This window comes from Amia ocellicauda, chromosome 14, assembly GCF_036373705.1.
Source record: "Amia ocellicauda isolate fAmiCal2 chromosome 14, fAmiCal2.hap1, whole genome shotgun sequence".
Taxonomy (NCBI): domain Eukaryota; kingdom Metazoa; phylum Chordata; class Actinopteri; order Amiiformes; family Amiidae; genus Amia; species Amia ocellicauda.
The window spans coordinates 25908286-25925414 of record NC_089863.1 but is presented as its reverse complement, the minus strand read 5'-3'; the positions used below and the strand labels follow the sequence as shown (position 1 = coordinate 25925414).

The 17129-nt window shown below is 48.7% G+C and overlaps 1 protein-coding gene across 6 annotated transcripts in view; it reads right to left on the bottom strand.

The window, feature by feature from the left end:
- Positions 1-17129, bottom strand: part of sema6cb (semaphorin 6Cb) — a 118879-nt gene that overhangs the window by 54486 nt on the left and 47264 nt on the right. For 5 of the 6 annotated variants that reach the window (XM_066721388.1, XM_066721393.1, XM_066721390.1 and 2 more), the window contains one exon: positions 284-486. The exons of the other annotated variant lie outside the window; for it this stretch is intronic. The gene's annotated coding sequence lies outside the window, so the exon portion shown is untranslated. The remainder of the gene's footprint in view (positions 1-283; positions 487-17129) is intronic. 6 annotated transcript variants of the gene reach the window in all.

The following is a 17129-nucleotide window of genomic DNA, read 5'->3' as shown; positions in this document are numbered from 1 at the left end:
CATAAGGCGTCACGGACGGCCCGTTTTTGATGTGACCTCAGCCCCCGCGCTTTTCTAAACCACATTCGCAGCGAAAACGATGAGGGGATCGACCTGTACCCTGCAGAGTGAATCTCACATACAGTACGGGAGTGAAACACTCTCCGATCAGTTTACACTGCACACGTGGAGAGATATATAAGGCATCAGTGCCACTTTTGAGGCAAATATTTGTCCATTGCAGTCCACAATTATTACAGAATGACAATATTGTGGGTAGAAAGAACCAGAAAATCTCACTTACTGCGTGTATTTCAGTCAGGATCAGGGTGGTGATCTACAGAAGACCGCAGTCTACAGAGACTACAGTCTCCCCAGCTCCATCCAATTTAAGCTCGGGACGGGTTACTTGGGATGGGAGGGAAGTGTGTGTGTGTGTGTGTGTGTGTGGGGGGGGGGCACCCCCACAGATCCAGGAAGATTCCCAGGTCAGTCCTCAGGTGGATCCTGTCAAGGAAAGAGAACAAGGGTCATTGGGAGTGTTAGGGTTAGGAGGTTGACTACTGATTTGCCGTACCAACATTGCTGCCCGCCTGCCTTCGAGAGAGAGCGTGACTGCTCCAAATCAAGAGAAGCGTAGGAAAAACGACAGTGTGGCGCTTTAAAGAGCATCTGTCTACTGGCGTGCGAAGGAAGAGCGCCGGTCCTGGAAATTCGTGAGACACAGACGGCGTGTTTTTATTTTTTATTAGCAGAAAACAGTCCCAGATCTCCCCCCCACCCCCTACACCAGCATGGCCTGGTGTTTTTAGCAAGGCCAGCGGTTTTCCGGTAAACACACGCTAACAAACAACCAGTGATGAGAGCCATCTGTTTCACACACCCAACACTGCCGGCCTGCATAGTATTAACCCACCCCCATTGTAGCTCTGGGGTTTATAACCACAGCATGACCCGTCCTCTCCGAGACCAGCCCTGAGCCTCGTCTACCCGGCGCTTGAACCACAGAGGGCTGCAAGATTGACTGAACGACAAACTGAACCAAGAACAGACCCTACTATGCCTTCAAAGTCCGATCCGACCCGTCTACGCTGGCAAAAGATGTGTAACGAGGGCGTCCAAGTCTCTGGAGACTGGGGAGGTGTTTTTGGGGTAATTGGGGGTTGGTTATAAAGTCTCTCTGTGAGAATGAAAGGTTTCTAACCCCTGATAGATTCATTTAAGGTTGACCTATAAATCCTCCAAAATCTCGATGACTAGATGGGCGCTCCATTTTTAAACTCAAGGCATTTGTTGACTTCACACCTGGAATCCAATCGGGTTTCCTTTCCTTCTTTTAGGGGCTTAATTGGAACCTTAATTAAAAATACTGCTTTGCTTAAATTAGACATAAAACAACAACAACTAAAAAACAACTCTCTGGTCGTAAACAGTCTTGACAGAGACTGTTAAAATCAGACCACTAACTTGAAATCAGTCTTTTTTTTTCCCTCTACTCGAGATTAGAAAGAGCTATGGTCTAATTAAGCAAATTAGTCCAATTAAGATCTCAAAGTAATGGTGAGCTCGGCTGGAGGGGGAATTTAAAAGGACATGAAACCTCAAAAATCAGAAAAACGCAAAAGCACTCCGGAATCAAGGCTAAACCCCCTCTGATCTCGACGATGTGACCGGGATGCTAAACACCGTGCATACATTTGCGAACTCAAGATGTGGATTTTGTACGCTCAGGTAGCGCTCGGCTCATTTTCGATTGACACGGGGGTCACTCTCGCCCGGCTTGGCTAACCTAAACCTACAATTTGCTTATGCATAAGAAGGAGGAGGAGAAGACAGAAAGAAGTCTAGAAAATTCACAACAAGAGCTTTGATTGCTTAATTCTTAATCAGTGAGCGGCACAGTGGTCCGCAATGTCAATCTCAAGAAAGATAGGCGCTATGCTGATTATATCTGGTTCGAAGTCGTGGAAACTTGCATTAGTTGTTGATTCACCGTTTCCTGACCCATGAAACGCCCCCCCTCGCTGGCCTCCTACATGGACGCACAACGAGGCATGCCAATTCTCACGCCGCCATTTTGTTTTATACGATCAATCTCCGTCACGTAATGCATCACGACGGATTTTGACCGACCGGTCACGTGTCGGTCACGTGTCGGTCGCGCAGAAGAGCTTCAGCCAGATTCTGTGCCTTTTCACAATGAGATCCAACCGGAAAAATGGGGTTCCTGAACGAGGATTTAAAAAACGATTGGTGATGCTAAAGCAACTGTTCCCAGTCCGTCTCTACGACCGCGGGTCTGTGCGAGTTCGAGGCCGTTAGAAAACTGATGGAATCTGTGTCTCGGATGCGTAGGAACGGGCTCGTCATAACTGGTAGGAGAATATTTGTGCAGGGGGCGAGACCGGCACCGGGAGGGAAGCGTGGGCGGACTCGGATCGTTGACAGTGTGCTGGTTTAATGACAAAAGGAGGATTTGAGGACAATGGCGACGGACTGGAGTCCTGACAGCCGCTGGGGGTGTTTTACAAGACATCCACTCTTAATGGAGACGAGGACGTAGGGGAGAAGGAGGAAAACGAGAGATCGGTTTCACTTAAGCCTCCGGCAGATTTCCCCCCGCTCTGGTTTCCTTCCGTAAAATCCCCCCTTTAACAAGCCCGAGTGCCGTTTAGCCGCGCCTCATTGAGTAAACGATCCCAGGGCATCGCATCCCTCCGCCCATCAAACCGCCGTCCTCCTCTCTCTCTCTATTTCTCCCCCCCGGCATCTAACAGATTGGCAATTTGTTTAAAAGCGCCTGCAGCCATCCTGCACACCGGTGTATTAAGAGTGATCAATAGGCCTCCGCAAGCGCCTGGCTCAAAGCCTCCAGGCTACAGAAATGAAAATATTAATAATGCAGGACTCGGGGCTGTCATATTTCCCTATTAACGGTGGGAGAGGGGAGGGACGGCGGGGGAGACGCACAGGCTGGCATGATGGATATCCTAATTGGATTAATTGCAAAGTGTGTAAAAAAAAAAAAAAAAAACACAAAATAAATGGGAGACGTGTTCGGTTGCTTTTGGCAGAACTGGAGGATTTATGAAAAGGGACCCGCAGTGTCAGAGCAGGCAGCCGGGAGTGGATTGAGTCCCCACGGAGTGAGAAAAGAGGGGGATGCCCGTCTAGATGGGTAGAGGCGTAGATCTGCTGACTGGATCACGCCGGAAATGAGGTCTCGACAGGGAGAACAAATTGTGCGAGGACTATCCACAGGGTTTCCATTTTTAGTTCTGAAGTCTATGAGGGGGACACTCTCTTAGCTTTTCTTGACTTGTGTATGTTGTTGTTGTTTCCCTTTTTTTTTTTTGGCAAATCCAGATCTTGGCTTAAAATTCCAGGTGTCTGTTTTGCATAACAGCTGGAGTCGGGGGCGGGGCGAGTATTAGACCACTCCCTTCCCGCCACCTCTGGATGTCTCGGTCTGACTTCCTGTCAGGAGATCTGCCAAACACTCCTAGCGTAGCTAAACTGGGAGTAAAGTGGGTTTCGAGTTCTAGCCCCTACTTTTCACCCACAACTGGCTTAGAAAGATCTTTCAGAAGATCCTCGTTAATAGGAAATTGATATCCAAAAGAACCGCAGCTAGAAAAAGTGCAGAGCTTCCCACTGCCATAAAAAAGAAAAATACAAAATCGACTGCCACTGTAAAGCCCTATAACCCATCCCCCAAGGACGAAGCTGTGACCACAACACTTATTTCATTGGTGCCCGTGGACAGCTACCTGGGACTGTAATTGAGGACTAATACAGAGTGAGGGAAAGAGCCAATTACTTTTTTTCTCTCTCTCTCTCAGTTTTAATAACAGGGAATTATCTCATTCAGCTCTCAATGGTAGTTACAGTGTTGGGTACGATTTATTTTTATATGTGATTTACCAGTTGCCCTTGGAAACCACCTAATTGAAGGAGGTCGCAGAACCGCGGACTGACTCGACGGCTCACGCCAGAGCTTCCAACTGCCGTGACACCCCGTATCGATCTGCTCCTCGCCAGTCCGAGGCCCGAGGAGAGAGACGCGGCTCCGCTTTCTCAGCGTGCGATTTGCCAGAACTTCGACACAGGTGATCTCCCACGCCGTCGACGATGCAGTCTCATTCCGGGGTTTGGGAGTCAAAAAACAGTGGAATCCATCGAGAGATCGCTTTGTTTACTACATATTAATGTTCTACTCATGTAATCTGCAAGTATGTATTTTTTAATTGGTTAATTAAACTTCCTGTCTCAACTGAAGCAAGGGTAGATGGGAATTGTATATGTAAATTACACGTAGACTATTTTGTAAAAACAAGGAAGTGTCCCTGTTGTGGGTATTGAATCTAACTGCTCAATCTGTCCACCATGTATAATGTGTCCTGGCAGAATAAAATGAGCATTTTGCGTGCACGTCTCTCACTGGTATGATACACGCCCACCTGTCTGGCTAGCATGTTATGGCTGATGTTGATCCAATGGATAGGCCTTGTCCTGCAGGGGATTGATAAAGGCTGCTGGCTAGATGGATGGTTATACACAGAAACAGATTGTGCTTTTGTCACAAATGTGATCGACATTAAATACCTCCCATGGGTTTTTGAGCAGGAGTGACAGAATATAACCACGCATTTAGTGAGAAAGTGGTGCCAGGGTCTAAATTGGGAACTAAAAACATGACCCTGTGTCCCTGAGCTCCCAGCACTTCCATAAGAATAGATAGGGTGTGCATTGAGACTGAACCACAGAGACCCTGCTGTACGGTGGGTTATTCTCCTCTCGACTCCTTGGATTGCACACACCTTCCTGTTCCTGCACTGATTGTGGACTCAGTTTTAATAACACACCACGGACGCTCCTGACAATGCATCTCAAAAGAGTTTTGACAGGATGGCGCGCCCCCCTTTTACTTCACATCTGAATAGCCGAGGAATCTGGGTATTGTTCCAGTCCATCATTGCGGGGTGTTATTGCATCTGAAATGGCTCCATTCCTCAGAATATACTGTAGATATAGAGGTTTTTCTTTCCCACGATTGAAGGAGTCCCTCACAAATTGGAGAATGTTTACAAGAAGTTCCCAGAAGAAAACATGGTTGTGTTCAGGGCAACAAACAAACTTCAAATTCAAGCACCCTACATTATTTGAGCTGGCAAGACAGACACCCTCTTTTTTTTTTTTTTTTTTTTTTTTTTAAAACACCCACAGTCCCGTCTGTTTTGAACTATTGTCAGGACAGAAAATACAGAAACTGTACCCTGATTGTCTCCCAGGACCATTTCCTGTGGTACCCTGTTCAGTCTGCGGAAAAGCTCTAGATTACAAAAAGCACCTATAAAGAATATTCTTGATGTAGTTACCGTATTGTATGCCCATTTATATACAATTGTGATTTGTGGGTCAACCAACTTGAAAGTACTAGAATCGCCATATGTCCATCACTCCGCCAAAATGTCATCCCTGTATGCACTAGGTGAGGCCAAACATGGCAGGAGGCACCAAAATCACAGCGTTACCACCCTACCTTGCCCACTTTGACCTGATCTGGATGAAAAACGGGCACAAATCCCAAGCAGAACTCGTGACACAAGCTCGGGCACTGCCAAAACTGGATAGAAAGCTTACACCCCGCCATAAGTATATTTTCTGCCATCTGAACATGGCACAATCAGAATGCTACTTGAAGCCGTCAACACTACAAACTTCATGACGACAGGATGAATAGACTGTTAATCTATCAACATACAATTAAATACCTTCGGCTACAACAAAGGACCGGATACCATTTGATTATTTTCCAACCGTTTGTATTCTGGAGGGCTTTTATTTACCCCCACGGGAAGGAACTGCATTTTGTTGACACGCACCGGTCATTTTAGAGGCTGGCGAAGCGTGCCCTTCCCGAAAGTAGCGTAGAAAAGGATGCTGGACTCTACACTAGGTCAGAATATCACAGCACACATTTCCTTTCACTTCAATAATAATATGCAGGCATAACTGGGACCGTGTTTTGAATTTTGGTGCTGTACAGTTAGAGAGTTGTGTCCACAAGGATACAAGGTGAATAGGCTGCCCGATCCTTTCGAGTGAAGAGCGAGTTTCTCTCGGTGACAGATTCTCCTTGACACATTTAAAACCGCCTAATGCAGATGTGATCATTCGGAGCCGGGGTATTTGATGAGCTATTGATAGCTCTAGATGCATGCTTTAATCAGCACCTTCTTCACCAGGCAGACGGAAACAAAAGACACAAATTGTCTCGAAGAAAGACTATTCTTACACACACACGTTTTGGGGTCGGTCTTAATCAAATGCACAATTGTTTTTCCAATTAAAACGGGCTGTCAGACGGATGGCGTAATTGGAATCTGGCCCCGACTTACACAGCAGGATCAATGCAAAAACTCTCCCCAATCAATCTCTCGCTCTCTGTCTTTTTTGTGCACATGCAGTTCACTCTACTTCCTTTGTGGGTGATACAAACGCCGCTCACCCAGAGAGATCTTAATGATACAATTCATGAATGCGTAATCGTGGCCGGGGCGGCGAAAGACTCGCACGGGGGCGCGGCGGCCGGCTGCAAAAAGCCACATCCCCCGAGATGGCCCCTGCATGCTAAATCGGGTGACATGAGATTCAGTTCACACAGAAATACATAAATATAAATAAAAACGCTAAAAAAGGAGTGCGGATTCTTATTTTTCCAAACCGTCAAATACATATTCAAAAGGAAAAGAATAAATAAAGGATAACCTCGGCCCTGAAACGCAAAACAAAAATGATAAAAAGGTAGAATCTGATTACACTTCCTCTGCTTTTGCCCCACCCCCGGTCAGCTTCATCCCGGGGTCTCGGCGTCCCGGTGTGCGAGTTCTCAACTACGAACCCACGCAATCACGGGTAATTAGGCCCTCCGTTTTTGGCGCTGATTTTGCAATGACCCTAGGGCCTCACCGCGCATCGCCACCGCCCCTATCTCCCCCTGCAAGGCCACACAACGCATCCATTTGTCTTTTTCCTTTCTCGACTAATTAGGACTGATCGGAGGAATTAACACATGAAAGCGAAGTGGTACTATTTTCGGCGTCCCTTGTGGCTCGTTTATTGAGGCCGTGTGCGAGAAGCAGCTAACTTGCACCGTGATTTGTAAAATGCAGAGAAGAGCATCGCTTGTGTAAAAAGCCCTGACTGCCGAACTTGAAGTATAGGTGCCCGGTGAAAAAATATCGATTTCACTGACAGAGAAAAACGTACTCCCGTAGCAAAGGATTGCTGGGCTAGACACGCACTATTATGGAGATACATGACTTACTCAGTAGGGCACAGTGGCACGACAGAATAAAACAATTGTATATATAAAAAGTACTCATAATTGGTTAATTGGTCTTGTTTTGAAATAGACAAAACAAAATATTTAATTAAGTGAGTGCTTTTACCACTATGGGGGAAATATAAACCAGCACATGGCGAAGGAAAGAAACACGACAGGGGTCCCCGGATGCAGGGACCACAGTGTGGGCAATGGCCTCACAGTCACGGCACTTGGGGGGTTAACGGAAACTTGAGGTTTGCCACCTCTCGGGCTGAGTCTGCCGTGGCCTGCTTGTTAATTGCCCCCTCTTTAACAATTTACTGGCTCTAAATCACCAGTTATCCAAAGCCACAGTCCTCTCTCTGGCGTGGGAAAACCAAACACCACACACACAATGACAATGACAGTGTTTACACATCATGAGTAAGAGCACAGTAAGAGATCGGGGCAGCGAAGGAGTCGCAATAAACCAGGACACAAGACTCGGGGCCAACTGAGGCAAGACGTTATGCTTGACTATATGATTTTATGTTCTATATACATGTGCTTATTATGCATTTGCTTTTACTAGCCTATGTTTTATTTCTTTCCTGACTTTGTAGCAGGGCCCCAACTGAGGTTTCGGTCATGTGGGACTTCTCTGTATAAATAAAGGTTTTGAGACAGACAGACAGACCATTTACTTCAACTTGCAAAAGCAAAACAATACGAAACCCTCCACTCTTTAGTGGACCCCCACACACAACATCAGCAGCAGTTTTGAAGCCTCCTGTCTTCCGTTTGTCCTCAGCGGTCTCCTGTTTGGCTCATGTCACCTGTTGCAGCCCAGCTGTCCGTCTCCCGTCTCCCCCTCCGCCCTGCTGACAGTAATGAGATGCGAGGCCTCTTTCATCCGGCTTGTTAACCTGCATCGAGCTCTAACATGCTGTGGCTCCCCCCTGCGCCGCGCAGCGATGGATTGCTCGCTGATAAAAACTGTCGAGGCCGCTCAGCCTGATAAAGGCACGATGAGCACATCCATTAGGACTAACAAATCCCTGTCTAGCACTCACCCTCTCCCTGTCTCCCTCCCTCTCTCTCCCTCTCTCTGTGCATCTCCCTCTCTCCCTCTGTGCGTCTCCCACTCTCTGTGTCCCCCTCCCTCTCTCTGTGCATCTCCCTCCCTGTCTCTCTCTGTCTCTCCCTCCCAATCTGTCTGTGCGTCTCCCTCCATGTCTCCCTCCCTCCCTCCCTCTGTATCTGTCTCCCTCTCTCAGTCTGCGTCTCCCACCCTCCCTCTCTCTTTGTGCGTCTTCACTCCCTCTCTGTCTGTGCGTCTCCCTCCGTGTCCGTCTCCCTCCCCGTGTCTCCGTGCGTCTCCCGCCCTCCCTCTCTCTGTGCATCTTCCCTCCCTCCCTCTGTCTCCCCTTCCCCCCCTCTCTGTGTCTGTCTCCTTCTCTCCCTCTCTCTGTCTGTCTCCCTCCCTCCGTGTCTGTGTCTCCTTCTCTCCCTCTCTCTGTGTATCTGTGCATCATCCCTCCCTCTGTGCATCTCTGTGCGTCTCCCTCCCTCTCGCTGCGTCTCCCTCTCTTTCCATATCCCAACAGCCAGCCCATGCTCTGGAGAAGCGAAGCAGCCAGGGGCCTTGATGGCAAATCAAATTACTGCTTTCTACGATCGCCAGTCACACGGGGTCTCTCTCACCATCGTAGCTGTGCTGCCCCGTTCTTTTGATTAGTTTTGAAAAGCCCAGACCACCCGATGACACAGAGACCCGAGTCGGCGGCGCAGAAACAGGCGGTGTGCTCCAGAAAAAGACCAGTATATTTCAAGAACACCCCCCACCAACTCCACTCCACTCTCAACACCTGTTATCCGAGAGCCGCGGGCAGCACCGGCTGGTGTGCTGTACGGTTAACCTTTCGCGTGGCACGGCGCGCTAATTGAAAGCGACCCTGGCCTGTCCTCTGGAGGACCCCCGGGGGTGCGGGATCGTTTCATAACCGCGAGCTGACAAGCCGTCTCCCCGCCCCCCCACCACCCCCACAGCCACAGCCGGCGAGGTTAAGCCGAGCTGCTTACCCGTGCCTTTTTCTAGCAGTGTCTGTAGCTGGTAAATAAAACTGGGATATTCAGCTCTATTGCACCAATCTGCCACGTCTTTTGGGAGCGTATGGGGGGTTCGGTTTTTTATTCTCGAATTTGCCCTAGCATCTATGAATGTAATCGGCGATTAACTATAGGATATAATTACATGACTGTAGGATTATCAGGGAATCTCAGTGCAGGAGAGTTTGGCACCTTGGTGCGAATGGGGGAATGGAGTGGACCGGTCAAATGCAAGAGGGATGGACTCTCCTCGGGGCGGACAAGTCAGTTTGGACGGGAAAAAAATAAAGCGAGAACTCAGCCAGGCAGCCGCTGAAAAGCCATTAGCAACCTCTCATCAACTTTAGCACCCTCCTGCCCGTCGGCGTGTGAAGGGGCCAGTGGTTCACATCATTACTCCCCCATTCGGAGCGCACCGAGAAGACCCCGGTGGGTCGTAAAAAAGAACAGGAGAAAGAAGTCTGAAGCGTTTATAGTCTTTGTGAGGAAACGCTCTCAGCACAGCGGCCTCGGGTCTCCGGAGAGGCCCGTTCTGCTTTCATGTTACCAAAGAGAGTGTAGACCATTACACCGCACAAAAAAAAAAAAAAAAAAAAGGGAGTTCTCATGTGTTGGAAAGATACATCAGTGGAAAGCGATTTCTTCCGCATCTAGTTCCGTCTGTCCCCTTGCACGCTCCGCAGATCTCCGCGCCGGACCTTGACCCCACAACCGCGGCCCTGACACGCATCACAAACGTCCCCTGAACCCGATCCCAAGACCCATGCAAAGGAAAATCCATCCATAAGACAAGATCGCATCCCCAAGATATATTTGCAAAAGGATTCATTCGAGCTTCATTGCTAGGGTTAGAAAATAAAACGTTTGGGCGAGGGGGCAGATGAGCAAACATCTTGGCATCACCCGTTGGCAATTCGTTTTTTCCGTGCCCTTCAACCTGCCACTCACAAATACGCAAATAAATAAATAAAAACCACCGAAAATGTCATTTCAAGATTTGAGAGTCGCACACCCTGGTGTACCCAGCGTTAGCCCACATCCAGGTGCCTGCTTTCACGCTCGTTACCTTACTGACGAGTCGACCTGCTCCGACAGATATACGGATTTGAAATATCGAACTTGGTGCGGTCGGTGCCGCGTGCGCAACAGCCTGCAGCGCCGGCGGCTAAACAAACCACAGCGCCGGGTAATGGGGGTCTTATTTCCATCACTGCTCACCAGCTCAAACATAAATGTGTATTTATACTTCTCTCCTCTCGACGCGCAATTCTCCCGATGGCTACAGAAAACGAATCGGTATCCAGGCGCAGCCGTGGCCCGATCTCGCTAATCTAATCGCTGCGGCCTTGTTATAAATCAATCCCCCGTCGTGCCGGGCCGACTCCGACTGACACTCTTCATTTAGGAACCGGTGTCTTTATTAAAAAAAGATTATCCCGGGAAGGGCAGAGGAAGCCGCCCCCGTTTCAAAGGTGTTATTAGGCATTTGGGCAATTTGTATCTGGTGGGGTGGGGGGGTAGACTCCAATCTCTGAGTGCTGCCGCAGCGAGGGAGAGATCAGACGTGACAGATTACGCGGGGCCCTAATTGAATAGAAGACGAGCTCGTTAAGTGGTGGCCCATTCGTTAGTGTCACCGGGAAGCGCTGACAGGGCCGTTTCTCCCGTCGCTGCTAATGGAATCGGCTAATTGCGTCTGGAGACCGAGGGAGACCGCCAGCGCCACTGTGCGACACTGAGCACTGGGTGGGGGTGTGGGGGTGTCGGGGAGAGCTGGAGAGCTTGTTTATTAAAAGCTCAATTGAGTGGCATCATGTGGGCACTTGATCTGACCTTGTAGGACATGATCTGACTGAGTAGATTGAGTTATACTCCTTCCTGATGCTGGAAACTATCAGGCTCGTTAGTTGTTTTTTTTTCTTTGTAGGGTAGCTTTCTTCCAACCGAGCTCTCAATGACTTAATTGAACCCTTAACTGAAGTAATAATTTCCTAAATCAGAGCCTTTTAATTAATTTTAAACTGTAGGGTTTTATATTAAGTATAGAATTGTATTAGGAATTATATTATTAAGGAACTAACTTTTTATCAGTTACGCAATGTAAAAAGTCAACTATGAACCAATTACTACTTCAATTAAGGGTTCAATTAAGTGATTGAGAGCTTGGTTGGAATAAAAACCAGCAGAGTAGGGGCTCCTCCAGGACCAGGGATGGGAACCCCTGCTCTACACAGTTGTCAGTATGATTTTTGGTGGCCGCTTTATTGCCAGCCGAGTGTTACCCTGCCGAGATTAACCGGCGAGAGCATATCTCTGGTTAGGATTTAAGAGAGAGTTGAGTATTCCACTCCTTATGGGGGGTGGGGGAATTGCAAGCATTTCAAGATAAGCCTTCACTTAGAACTTCAAATCTCAAATCAAACCCTGTCTCCCCCCAATTATGGACTGAAAAAGTTCTCAACCACATTCGTCAAGCCAGGGTCGTAAACGGAACTGATTTGGAATCATCAAACCTCATTTACTTCTAGAATAGATATATCGGAAGAACAAAAGAGCTTTAAAAGAACTCGAGAGTCGCATCTTTATGAACCAGAGGACATCCAAGGGGAGAGGTCTAATTCAGCTACAGAATTAGTATAATTAACCAAACAGGTAGAGGTATAAAAACGTGTGTGTGTGTGTGTGTGTGTGTGTGTGTGTGTGTGTGTTCCACACAGAAGGGATCGAAAGAGCTCCGTCTCACAATTCAGTCTGCATCTTAGAAAACTGCTGATGCCAACACGTGTCCGTTGACCATCTCTGACAGATTTACGGGTGCTTGGTTTGGGTGCACAGCGATAATAAATTCTGCTCGGTTACTGGTCTATAGATGGTCCTGACGGTCTGCTCAGAGCCCTGTGTTCTGCAAAAGGGGCTGAAAACTCTACTGCAGTTGTAGAACAAAGAGCGAAAAAAAACAAATGATTTGGTTACATTTTCCTGGCAGCCAAACTTCCGCACAGCCGGCATGCAGAATCTTTTATTGTGCGCCCGTAATTTGTTTTTATGATTGAGCATTTTAATTTATAAGGCGCAAAAACAATCTGAAACCCATTTACTGGGTATATCCATCACAGAGGCACTCTCCCTCTCTCTACCTCTGCTGCTCCCTTCTTCCCTTTCTCTCTGCCTGCTCAACGTCCTCATTTTTTGCAGTCTCTATCCCCCTCCCCCTCTTCTCTCCCTCCATCTTTATTCTCTTTGGCAATCCTCCTCAGCTCTCTATCTCTTTCCTTCCCTCCTCATCTCTTTCCCTCCTTCTCCACCTCTCCTTCATCCACCTCTTCCCCTCCTTCTCCCCCTCTCCTTCATCCACCTCTCCTTCCCTTCAACTCCCCATCTCTGCCCCTCCCTCCTTCTCCCCCCTTCTTCATCCATCTCTCCTTCCCAGCTCCATCTCCCCATCTCTGCCCTTCCCTCCTTCTCCCCATCTGTCCTTCCCTCCTTCTCCCTCCTCCCACTCCCCATCTCTTTCCATCCCGCTCCATCTCTCCCAGCGCATCTCTCTGCCTCCTCCCCATCGCTCTCTCACTGCCACTTTCTCCCTCCTCCCTGTCCCTCTCTCCCTCACCACCTCTGACTTCCTCCTCACCCATCTCTCTCCCTCCTTCCTCCCCCTCCCCATCTCACTCACTACTCATCCTCCCCTCTCTCTCTCTCTCTCTCTCTCTCTCTCTCTCTCTCTCTCTCTCTCTCTCTCTCTCGCGCGCGCTCTCTCTCCTCACCCACTTAATCTCTCTCTCTCCCCCTCTCCTCAGTGACACAGACAAGCTCATTTGTGCGAAGGTGGAAATAAAAGCATCGAGTGTGGCACATGTGAAAGCAGCTCTTCCACTGGCACTGCCAAAATGTCAGCTGGGAAATAACAGCCCGGGTGGCAGCCAGCGCTAAATCAATTCCACTTGTGACACCTCCCTCTCCCTCTCCCTCTCCCTCTCCACCCCCAATGCCTGTCCCTCTTCCAGGACATCAAAATAGCGGCTCCAATCGAATCCCAGATCGGGGCAGCTGCGTCAATTAAAAGAGACCGCAATTAAATGAAATAAATACAGAAATTAAGATTCACAATGGGTACTAGATGGCGCACATTTTCCATTTTATGACGGCACGGTTGTCAGGATTTTGTTTTGTTTTTAAAAGCTGGAGATTTGGAAAGTAGCCGCAGTCACATGCACAACGTGCGGCACGCTTCTCCTTGTGCGGGCCGCGCTGCATGTTCAGAAGACGCCGCCGTGTCACGGACTCCGCAGCGTGCTAAGCTCGGAGGGCAGCGCTGCTCTCCTCTCATCTCTACACACACGGATCATGAAGTCAAACTGAAAGGTCTCTCTGTTCATCGCGCCCGGATTATGTAATTCGAGGGCTGCAGAAAAAGAGTTCTTCAGATTCGAGAGGAGTTACGATCTGAGTATGAGGGAGAGAGAGAGAGAACAGACATGTGCGCTCAATATGCTTGTGTTTAACCGCAGTACACGCGGAACCACATGTTCTGGAATCAGCAGGTTTCACAGCTGGCCCCAAGTCACGCTTTCACCATGGGCTAACATCCCTGTGCACAATCCACTCTCTGGGCCGCAATTTACTGCAGTTAAGATCTGATAAGGCGGTGGGATTTACTAGGGTAGACCGCGCTGTTAATATGGTGTGGGGTAAAGCTGTACAGTGGAAACAGGTGGGACAGAATAAGGGACCTTTCCCAAAACAGGGCAGCACAGGATCTACACCGAAACAAAATCCCCGCCTTGATTTATATCCGAGAACCTTTTAACTGTTGATGTAGGTGAGGAAGGCTCTAGAATCGTGACATAAAATGTAATTCCCAGACAAATCCGTCGCAATTCAAACCGAATATCGTGCTCGTTAGTCCGCTTTGTGTGTCAAAGTAAAAAAATGTCCTTCTTTGGGCCAGACAGTCATTTTTCTTTAATTTTTCATAAACAAGAGAAACTGTTGACACGAGACCGAGTCCCCTTCCAAACCTCTTCACTGATGTCTGAACAATACAATGCCACACTCGCCTCGCGCTCACCACACACAAAACCCCCCCGCTTCTCTTGCTTTTCTTTGTATTATTGTTTTTCTGCATAAAAGAAATATCTGAACAAATAGGAGTCTGGGACTGTGCGCTTAAACAACAAGTGCTCCAAGAAACGAGAGCCCAAAATCCCAAAAATCGACACTTAAAGGAAAGCAAAGATAAGTCAGGAGTCCGATTAAGGCATACATGGTCCTTTGAGCTGCCTAAAGTCACATGACTTGAATTAAAAACCTCTGTGTCCCTCAAGCTATGATGCCCCTACAGAAATGAGGGACTGTTGACATTGATGCCAAGATGGTGCGCCAGCGCTGTGTCACGTCTAACAGGGCGACAAAAAGCGTGCGAATCCTTTCTGAATTCCCTCACTTTAGGAATATGCCGTTCAGTGAGACTATGTTATGCGAGTGAGTGAGCGAGAGTCAAGTGTTCAGATACGATCGAATTTATTCATCTGTAAGCCAGCGATCGCTTTGATATATGGGTGCATTCGGATATTCATGCGCTGACCCGGGCTGTCAAAAAGCCGCTGCCTCGGCCACTCTGAAACGATTTATGTCATGATGTTGGTGCCACGTGATTAAATCTTACTGCCCCACAGACACACCGAGTGTAATATTTTTAATCTGTATGCAATATGAATTAAACACTAAGTCTCACAGTTTCTAGCTTATTAATCATTATTCAATGTACTCGTCAGGTGCCAGCGAGGGACGTATGTGGGTCTGTTGTGGCTCGTTTCACTGGCCCTTGAAGCTTCCTCAACCCGCGTCAAACGGGCGTCGCTTTCGTGAAGACCGGCAAAATTCACGCAGCCGAACTGCACGTTTCGGGGGTGTTTAACAAGTTGTAAGATTGGTAGCAAAGCCTGTGATAAACCAACTGCGTTTGAAAGTATCACCCGACATTCAGGGCTCCAAATAATAGGACGGCTGCGAGAGTAACGCACGCCAAGTAGTTTTAGCAAACGTTTGCGTTACTGTGGAAGGTAGAGCGTGTCGTACAATCGAAGACGCCGGGTCACTGTTTGTTGTGTTAATTGAATTCGCACCCCCTTGTTTCACTGGCCCCAATCGTCTCTGTCAGGTCACGAGTAGAAGGGTCTATTGAGATTAGAGGCACGTCGATTTGCGGCGTTCTACTTTTCATTCGAGAACGGTCGGTGTGTCGTTCGGCGGCGGGATCAGACTCCCACCGCCCCGCGCCCCCACTAAAGCATGCCGCGGCATAAGCATCCGTTTAATGAGCGCCTGCAAGACACTGATACACTGCCGGTGAGCGGCACCCCGCAGACCGGCTATTAATCTCCTCATTTCCTCGTCTCTTATCGGCGCTTCCGTCTCTGCTTTTAAAAAGAACAACGCCGAGAAAAAAACCCAACAACAACAACAACATGAGGTGTAACGGAAGAGTCCCGGACGACCAATCGGCCTGAAACCATCATAAATATCGCATTACCCACAATGCCCCTCGTTTTTACCTCCCCCGCCCCGGCCCCGAGATCGAGAGCTGCTGCTACGGCCCGCTATGGCGTCCGTACATCAACCCCGTGTGCGTCTGCAGATGCGTCTGGCAGCCGAACACACAGGCAGACCGGGTTATTGTGTTTTAGTAGACGAGTTTGTTTTTAGTCCAGGCTGGGGGAAGCGCAGATGTCTGCTGTGGAGCTGTAATTGCTGTTCTTTCTGCTTCCAAAATGTTCTCCAGAACTAGAGCGGCCAATCAGCCCTCTCCCCCAGCTCCATACACAGCACCCCCTAGTGCACTGGCATTCAAACAAGACCAAACAGCGTCCAGGTCTTCTCTTTGGCCCACGTGGGCCGAGACTTCTGAAGCACCCTAAAGAAATACAAAATGGCGTCCGTGTCCCCGGACCTCTGCACTGACTGTTTTTTCGTCTTTTCCACAGAGCAGGAACTAAACAAGTGACCTCTCCCAGCTTTTGTGATGTCAGAGATATAGAAAGAGAAGGGCAGAAAGAGATACAAAGAAACAGGGAGAAAGACAGATATAGAAAGAGAGGGACAGACAGAGATACAAAGAGAAAGAGGGAGGGAGTGATGGACAGGGAGAGAGAAAGAGGAACAGAAATGGATACAAAGAGAGGAAGAAGAGAGGCAGGGAGAGATACAGAAAGAGGGAAAGGGGGACAGAAAGGGAGAGAGGGACAGAGAAATACAAAGAAAGATGTAGAAAGAGGGAGGCAGAGAAAGAAAGGGAGAGAAATAGATAAAGGAAGAGGGGGAGGAAGAGCGGGAGGGAGAAAGAGGGAGAGGGACAAAGCAAAAAAGAGGGAGGGGCGAGAGACGGAGGGAAAGAGATGGAAAGAGAAAGACGGGGACTGAAAGCTACAAAAAGAGGGAGAGAGGGAGGGAGGAAAAGGTAAAGGGGGACAGAAAGAGGGACAGCGAGAGATACAAAGAGAAAAGAGAGAGAGGGGAATACAAAGCAAAAGAGAGGGACCCAATATCCCCGTCTGAATTTCTGTCCAACTTCCTGCCGGGCGGCATTCCTCAGAACGCGCAGGCTCGGAATGCGAAAACTATGCGGAGACACGGGACATCTCCTCATCAGCCCTCCCCCTGCCCCTTATCAGATGGGCGGGCGGGCGAGCTTGTCACGGAACACGGAGGGGCGACTCGGACCCCCCGTCTCTCT